Source organism: Tupaia chinensis, unplaced genomic scaffold, assembly GCF_000334495.1.
Source record: "Tupaia chinensis unplaced genomic scaffold, TupChi_1.0 Scaffold000005_2, whole genome shotgun sequence".
In the NCBI taxonomy this organism is placed as follows: domain Eukaryota; kingdom Metazoa; phylum Chordata; class Mammalia; order Scandentia; family Tupaiidae; genus Tupaia; species Tupaia belangeri.
In genome coordinates this window covers 3,369,628-3,378,335 of record NW_006159434.1, presented here as the reverse complement: position 1 = coordinate 3,378,335, position 8,708 = coordinate 3,369,628, and the positions used below count along the sequence as shown (strand labels likewise).

Genomic DNA, 8,708 nt, shown 5'->3' with positions numbered 1-8,708 from the left:
GGCACGCACACACACGCGCCCGGCATGAGATTTAAGCCACCGGGTCCGAGACGTGAACCGCGGTCGACTACGTGGGAGTCCAGCGACATAGCGATTACGCTAACTGCTGGTTCCCATATTTTGAAATTTTTAAAAAGTCTAATCGCACTAGAATTGTCACTAAGGAATTGATACAAATGAGAAATAAATCAAATATGAAAGCTTTACAAAAATATTTGTTATTTTTTTTATTTTTAAATTGACAAAAATGTATATATTGATGTTATACAATACAATGATTCAATAAATGCACATAAACTGTGAAAAGGCTAAATCAAGCTATATGCATTACCTCATATATCATTTTTTTGTGGTGAGAACACATAAAATCTAGTCTCAGCAATTTTCTTTTTTTTTTAAAAAAGAGATAGTTTTGCTAAAGGGCATGTGCACTCACTGGAGAGACAGGGACAGAGAGGCAGAGATAAAAAAAAGCAAGAACTCAACCCGCTCCCCCCCGCCAGGGGTTGTGGCAACACTGCAATCCCTTCTCCTCCATTCTCCTCTTGGGATTTTGGCCATACACACACTATGTGCCTGGCATGAGTTTTAAGCCACCAGGTCTGGGACTCAAACTGTGGTTGACTGGGTGAGAGTCCAGCAAGATAACCATTATACCATCTCCTGGTCCCTATCAGCAATTTTAAAGTATACAATACATTGTTGTTAATTATAGTCACCATGATGTACAATAGGTCTCTTTAACTTTTTCTTCCTATCTAAATGAAATTTAGTCTTTTTTGACCAGTATTTCCCCGATCTTCTCCCCTTCTAAGCCTCTGGTAAACCCCATTTCTGTTCATTCAATTTTTTAAAAAGTATGTCTTACATGTAGATACCATTTTACCTGTAGCTAATATAGAATAGCATAGAACAAATTACTTTGAAGCAGTAAAATAAGTTTTCTTCCAGTTTCACCTAAGCTTTCAATGCTTAAAGTTGATGTAATCAGCTACTAGAAGAAATATCAGGGGCTTGTCTGACAGTTTCTGTTTGCTGTCAGAATTCTGCCAACTAGTTTTTAAAATAGACAAAAAAAGGAAGTTTTTCTCTTAAGACTCATGCATTAAGCCAGAGACAAATTGCTCACTGAAGGTGAGGTAACTTGTCAATTAGAAACATCTGTGTTATTATTCGAGGTAAAGTTCTCATGATCATATGACCAATTATAACGGAAATTCAGCCACCTTATCCTCAGTGAACAATTTATCTTCCAGACTGAATTCATTGTTTGTATATCTGACAAAACTTTCTGATTTAGAGCTTAGCATCATGCTGAAAACTGAGTAACAGTAACGATTTCACCCAGACAAAACTGTCTATAGAGCTCCCCCTTAACAAAAGGAGTTAAATGTCCTTTCCAACCTTACTCAAACACTTAAGTGTATGGGGTAGGCTTAATTATTTTGTTTTACTGAATTACACAAAGTATTCGGTTTCTTTTTATTTTTTTCTCTTTTTTTTTTTTTGTAATAATCATGACCTCAGGCTCATATAAATGAATTCTCTACTCCCTTTGAAGGAAAAGATCAAGAAAATTTTTCCAAGTGCAAAATCAAAAAGACAAGAAAGTTTTCTTTGCTTACTTGAACTATACATCTTGTCTTAATATCCCTTTAATATTTTTCTTAAAGAACGAAAGTAAGGAAAAGAACAGGTAGTTATGATTTTATTCCTCTTGCCCATTCTTCTAAGGGAACACATTTAAATATATTTTTAAATTATAATAACAGCAAATAATATCTGCATGACACTATAGTTGACAATGCCTTTCATCTTCACTTGCACCTGGACTTCACAACCCACTGAAAAGCACAAAGTAACTGACATCATTGGAAAGTCACTGGAAACTTATTAGATGCATTCTCCATATAACACCTTAGTAAAATATGTATCATTTATCTCAATTTTTAAATGCAGAAACTGAAAACCAAGCCAATCACACAGAGCCACACAATAAGAAAAAGAACTAGGGATTGTCTTACCCAGACCCACCAACTGGCACACAAGAGACCAAGGAACAAGCTGCTGAAAAGGGCAGCTCTGACTTTCCTGCTGGTGCCTTCAGACTGCCCAACTGTATTTTCAGATGTCACAGTTCACTAGCCCACACGCTTTATGCTTCTTTTCAGTTACAAAGTCCAGCCTAGTCCCAGGTGCATCTGGTTTACAGGTTGGGCAGGGAAATAAGCACCTGAAACTGGCTAGATACACCCTACTCTGATTAGAAGATGCACCCCTCTACCAAGAAAACACCACGAAAAAAGAGCTGCTCTTTTCCCCTGAAACCACAGAATCCACTCAAAAATGTAGTAAGAAGCATGTAATTCATCAGATGACTAAAAGCCAGTACCAGAGGCACAAAAAATATGAGAAGAAAATAAAATAGTTCTACCTCAAGGGAACACAGCAACTTCTCGTCAACCACAGACATCCCAAAGAATTGGCAGAAATGTAAGAAAAAGAATTCAGAATATTCATAGAGACAAAACTAAATGAGATGCAAGAGAAAACTGACAATGAACTTAAGAACATGAGGAAGTTCTTCCACAACTTGAAAGAGGAACTCCATAAAGAGATAGATACCATAAAGAAAAATCAAACAGAACTACTAGAGATAAAGATTATAATATAGAAAATCAAAATTTCCTTTGAAATTATTAATAACAGAAGAGAGACCATGGAGAATATAGAATCATTGATCTAGAAGACAAAGTCTCTGACTTAGACAGAATCACAAAAAAATGGAAGAAAGAAAAAATAACCAAAAAATGAGGAAAAATATGGGAAATACTAGATGCCACTAAATGACTAAATAACTGAATAATTTGTGTTCCAGAATGTAAATAATCTGATAAGTACATAGAAGATCTATTCCATGAAATACTTGAAGAATTGTGCTTGCCCTTATATAATTACTAAAGTATCATCAGAGAGTCTTATATATTGATATAGATATCCATCATGGTGATGGTGTTGAAGAAGCTTTTTATATAATAGATCATGTCACGACTGTATCATTCCATACATATGGGACGTACTTTCCTAGGAAAGGAGACTTAAGAGATTTGGGTTCTGGAAAAGGCAAATACTGTGCTGGCAATTTTCCAATGAGAGATGGTATAGATATGGGCAGATATTTAAGTCTATTATCTTCAAAGTGATAGAGATATAGCAACCTATTTCTGTGGTATTACAATGTGGTGCAGGCACATTATCTGCCAATAGACTGGGTTATTTCAACCTAACAGTTAAAAGTTACAAAAAATGTGTATAAGTTTTCAAAACTTTTAACTTATTGTTACTGATGCTTGGGGGAGGTGAATACACAGTTCATAATGTTGTTCAGTGTTGGACATATGAGACTGCGGTTGCCCTTTATAGTGAGATTCCTAATTAGTTGCCATATAATGATTAAATCGAATATTTTGGATAATACTTCAAACCACATATTAGTCTTTTAAACATTACAAACCAGAACCCTCCAGAATATATGGAAATGATAAAGCAGAATTTATTTGAAATTTTGTGCATTTTGCCGCACGCACCTGGTGTCCAAATGCAAGCTATTCTGGAAGATGCTGTTCATAAGACAGTGGAGATGAAGATGGAGAAGTTCCAGACAATAGGCTTTCTATCAAAGCATCAGATAAGGATAGCTGGTGATAAAATATTTTCTATATGCTTGTATATTTTTGAGTGTACTTTCTGAGGAAATTAAGATTGAAATCAATATGTGAATATTTCTCCCCGGTCGAGTTGATCAAAATATAACAACACTACCTTCCTGTCTCAACAATGCTGTCTTCGGGGACCAGCAGCTAGCGTAATGGCGATGTCGTTGGACTCCCACGTAGTCGACCACGGTTTGCGTCCCAGACCCAGTGGCTTAAAACTTATACCAGGCACGTGTGTGTGTGTGCCCAAGATCCTGAGAGGAGAATGGAGGAGAAGGGAATGTGGCGTGACCATCCCCCCTGGGGGGTGATTTCTCGCTTTCTGTCTCTATGTCTCTGTCTTTCTGGAGTGCGCACGTGCCCTATAGCAAAAATCCCCCCCCCAATAAAAAAACACAAAAAAACAAACAAACAAAAATTATGAGCATATTGAAAAAAATACTGAAATAGTACAGAAGGAAATAGAAAGAAACCTGAATCTCTTATCCTAAATTCACTTTCCATAAGTAACCATTACAAACAAGTTATTCTGGTATCATAGTTTTAAAAACAGATATAGAATTTCTAATAGCATGAGGAGTTAAATTTTTTTTAATCAGCTCATACTTAAACACTTCCATTTTCAGTCCACTGCACTACCCAAAACTGTGATTCACTTTGTAGATCAGAGAGGAAAGAAAAGCAAATGGATTGCACTCAGAAGATCTTGTTCAATTTCTGACACTACTCCTTATTAGTTAAGTATAAGGGCAAAAACTGTAAGTATAAATTTCTCACCACTAAAATCAGAATAATTACATTTCCTCTCAGGCTTGTTAATGAAATAATAAAACATGAACATACTTTCTAAATTACAAAGGGAAATACTACTTCAAGAGATCTGTTGTACAACATAATGACTACAGTTAATAGAAATGTGTATTTAAAAATTGCCAAGAGTACATTTTACCACAAATAAATATGTGAGGTAATGCATAAGTTAATTAGCTTGTTGTAGCCTTTCCACAGTGAATACATATTTCAAAACATCATATTGTACATCATAAATACATAGACATTTCATTTGCCAATTAAACCATAAATAATAAGAAAATTACAATAACAAAACAAACAACAAAAAAGTAAATACTGAGTAGTTATTGTTTACATCATTTTTAAAAGATTAAGTATTGATCTGTCTATGTAGGGACAGCAGAATAAAGTATTCCTTAATTCATGCTGTCTGCCCATGCCATATTGCTAGATTTTTTTCTGTTTTCTACTTTGTCAGCTCTCTGGGAATGTTAACAGGTGACTACAAAACAAGGAAATACTTCTGCTTATCTCCTTTTCCCACAGCATTCTCACCCATACAGACTATTACCCTTCCAATAACCAGACACAGGTAACTGAGAAAAAGAAAGCAAAAAGGAGTTCCAACATCTCTCCCTTAAGTTGAATTTCCTTTCACACAACAAATTGACAAAAGCAATAGAAAAAAAAATAGGATAAAATTTCAAGTGAGTAACATATCTCCATATTCTAGGAAATAATATTCCTAATAAGTTATTACATCCAAAAGCATCAAATATTCATGAATTCAACTCACAGAATGTGGCTTTCTAAAACTGAGAGAACCAAAAGTATGGTGCTGTAGCCTTCCCTTCTCTTATAAGTTGATGTGTTTATCGTCTCGAAGTGATAACTAAAAGTTGCTTAAAGAACTTTATTAATTGAAGCAGAACTTTTATTAATAGATAGATACAAAAAAAGTGGATGGAGAATCACTATATTCTCAACTGAGACAAAGAAATCAGGTTTCATGAACTGTAGAACTGTGTATTCACTGTCAAGTCCTTTAACAGTTTGGTCCCTCACTTACTTAACTGTAAATTAAGTTTAACTCACAAATGTGTTTAAAAGGCACTCCACCCACAGCCTGCTGTCAATAAAGCCAAAGCTAAAAACTGAACATCTGATGCGCATGGCCTCTAATTGTTCTTTTGGCTATGAAGGCAGAGGGAAAGTCAAAACTGAGTTTGCAAGGACCCATCAGTATGCTTGGCATAGGAATGATAAAATGTGTTTGTTTGAATAAAGTCCATTTCTACTATTGTATGCTCACAAATGTAACTTATAAACAGGATAAAATTAAGAATTATCTTCCCAGGCACTGTGATTTTGCCTATCATTCTATATTCTTCTTTCTTCAATTAGTATTATCTCCCACTCATTATAACTCATAACATAGACAATTGTCATAACTTCACATTCTCATTCATCTCCTATATTAACAATAGCTGTTTATTCTATTTTTTAAGAGCTGAATGTACTTCAAACTTTTTAATACAAAAGTAAGTAGCATAGTACCCTTCGTCATGCATCGTTATAATGTTAAGGCTATTACAAATTCAGTAACTGTCATAATTATGCAAAAACATCTGTAAGAAAGAGAGAAACTCAGTGACCCACAAATGATAGCAAAATTTGGCACCATTTAAACTAAACATAAGCAATTTCCTTCAGCTCTGGCCTTATCTATTTTCTCTGTTTTCAAGAGCTGTCTACAGTTCCTGAAGTTGCTAAGGGTCTAAGCCTGTACCCTAGTCATTACAGTTCATCTCACATCGCATGTTGCTAAGCCAGAAAGGCACAGATAAGAGATGGAGCATGCTCTAGCACAATCTGTCAGTTACCTAAACAAAGCACATGCAAATCCTTCTGATGGAAGAAAAGTCTGGAGAAGAAAAACCACACTTCAGTAGGAGCATTTTCAAGTAGAAAATATGATGTAAAAGCATTATTTAAATTCAATGAGTATGAAATTAATGTATTGTATAAACACGAGCTCTACATAAATGATCTTCATGCAACTGTAATAATTAAGTTTTCAAATAAAAATTATATTGTTATTAATATAATGTCACCTTATCATATTAATCCATGATATGCATTTTTCTAGCTAAGTAACTGGATGAAGCCTTGCAATTTAAATAATCTTGGGCAAGACTTGAGTAACTTTGTATTGGACCAGTTAAGAAAAAGATATTAAGATAATATTTCTTAAGATTGATTTATCCATTCTGAGTTTTTTATAGTTGCATATGAATTTTCAGATTTGTTTTTCTCTATTTATAAAAATGCCATTGGGATTTTGATACAGATTGCATAGATTATGGAGACCACTTTGCATAGTATGTTGATAATGTAACATATTTTGATAATGTTAATTCTTCTAACCCAAGAAAACAGGCTATCTTTATGTTTCTTTGTGTCTCCTTCAGTTTCTTTCATCAAACTGTCTTACAGTTTGCAGGTGTCACGTTATCATATTAATCCATGATATGGATTTTTCTAGCTAAGTAACTGGATGAAGCCTTGCAATTTAAATAATCTTGGGCAAGACTTGAGTAACTTTGTATTGGACCAGTTAAGAAAAAGATATTAAGATAATATTTCTTAAGATTGATTTATCCATTCTGAGTTTTTTATAGTTGCATATGAATTTTCAGATTTGTTTTTCTCTATTTATAAAAATGCCATTGGGATTTTGATACAGATTGCATAGATTATGGAGACCACTTTGCATAGTATGTTGATAATGTAACATATTTTGATAATGTTAATTCTTCTAACCCAAGAAAACAGGCTATCTTTATGTTTCTTTGTGTCTCCTTCAGTTTCTTTCATCAAACTGTCTTACAGTTTGCAGGCTACTGATCTTTTACTTACCTGAAATTTACTACTAAATTTATTTTTTGGTGCTCTTATATGAATGGAATTTCTTAATTTCTCTGTCAGATATTTCATTGTCAGTGTAAAGAAATACAACTTATTTTCATATCATGACTTTGTATCTTGCAACTTTACTAAATTCATTTATTAGTTCTAGTTATTTTTTACATCTTTAGTCTTTCCTGTATACAAAATTGTGTCATCTGAAAACAGACTATTTTCCTTTTCCAGTTTGAATGCCTTTTATTTTTTTATCTCTCCTAATTGCTCTGGCAAGGCCTTCCAGTGCTATGTTGAATAGAAGTGACAAGAGTGAGCATCCTTCTTTGCTCCCAATGTTAGAGAAAAAAGCTTTCAGTTTTTCACTACAGAGTATGCTATTAGTTGTAATCTTGTCATATATGGCCTTTATTATGTTGAAGAATATTCCTTCCATAACTAATATGCTGACAGATTTTATCATGAAATGATGTTGAATTTTGTCAATGCTTTTCTTAAATTTTTCTAATTTTCTAAATTATTTTTCAGGAGAAAGAGAAAGTGGGCGGGGAGAGAGAAATAGAAAGATTTTTGACAAGGTCTCATGATATTGCAGTCCTCCGGCCATAACCTTCTAGTTAGCTAGAACCACAGGCATGAACCATCATGCCCAGTCTGTTTAACTCAGGGTGTAAACTGGAACCCAGGTTTCCCATGCTGCCTCAGCCATCTAGCAGCAGTGCCTTCGTGTTTATACCACCATAGCTGGGGCTATCGAATGCTTTTCTGTATCTATTGAGGTGATCATTTGATTTTTATCTTTTGTTCTTTTACTATAATGTATCACATTTATTGGTTTCTATATATTGAAGCAACCTTGCACCCCAGAGATAAATCATATCTATGTATGGTGCATAATCCTTCCCATGTGTGAAAATGCTAAATGTAAAAATAATTTAGTACTTAAGGAAAAATAATTTATTTATCTGGTAAACATAATGAAATGGTTAATAGATGTTAAAAAATTAAGCATTATTAAAACATTCACACATGTATAATGAATTATATTCACTTTCATAGTTTTAATATTTCCTTTTTTTTTTGGAGAGGTTTTTTTTATAGGGCATGTGCTCTCACCAGAAAGACAGAGAGAGACAGAGAGACAGAAAGCAAGAAATCACCCTCCGGGAGGGGGGATGGCCACGCCACAATCCCTTCTCCATTTTCTTCTCAGGATCTTGGGCACACACGCACACATGCCCAGCATGAGTTTAAGCCACTGGGTCCAGGACTTGAACT

At 34.3% G+C, this 8,708-nt stretch overlaps 1 protein-coding gene and 1 pseudogene across 1 annotated transcript in view; one reads left to right on the top strand and one right to left on the bottom strand.

Moving 5' to 3' along the window:
• LOC102486068 (histone deacetylase 2-like) overlaps positions 1-3,705 on the top strand; it is a 129,021-nt pseudogene extending 125,316 nt beyond the window's left edge.
• The window catches only part of PCDH11X (protocadherin 11 X-linked), a 779,107-nt gene that overhangs the window by 633,719 nt on the left and 136,680 nt on the right, over positions 1-8,708 (bottom strand).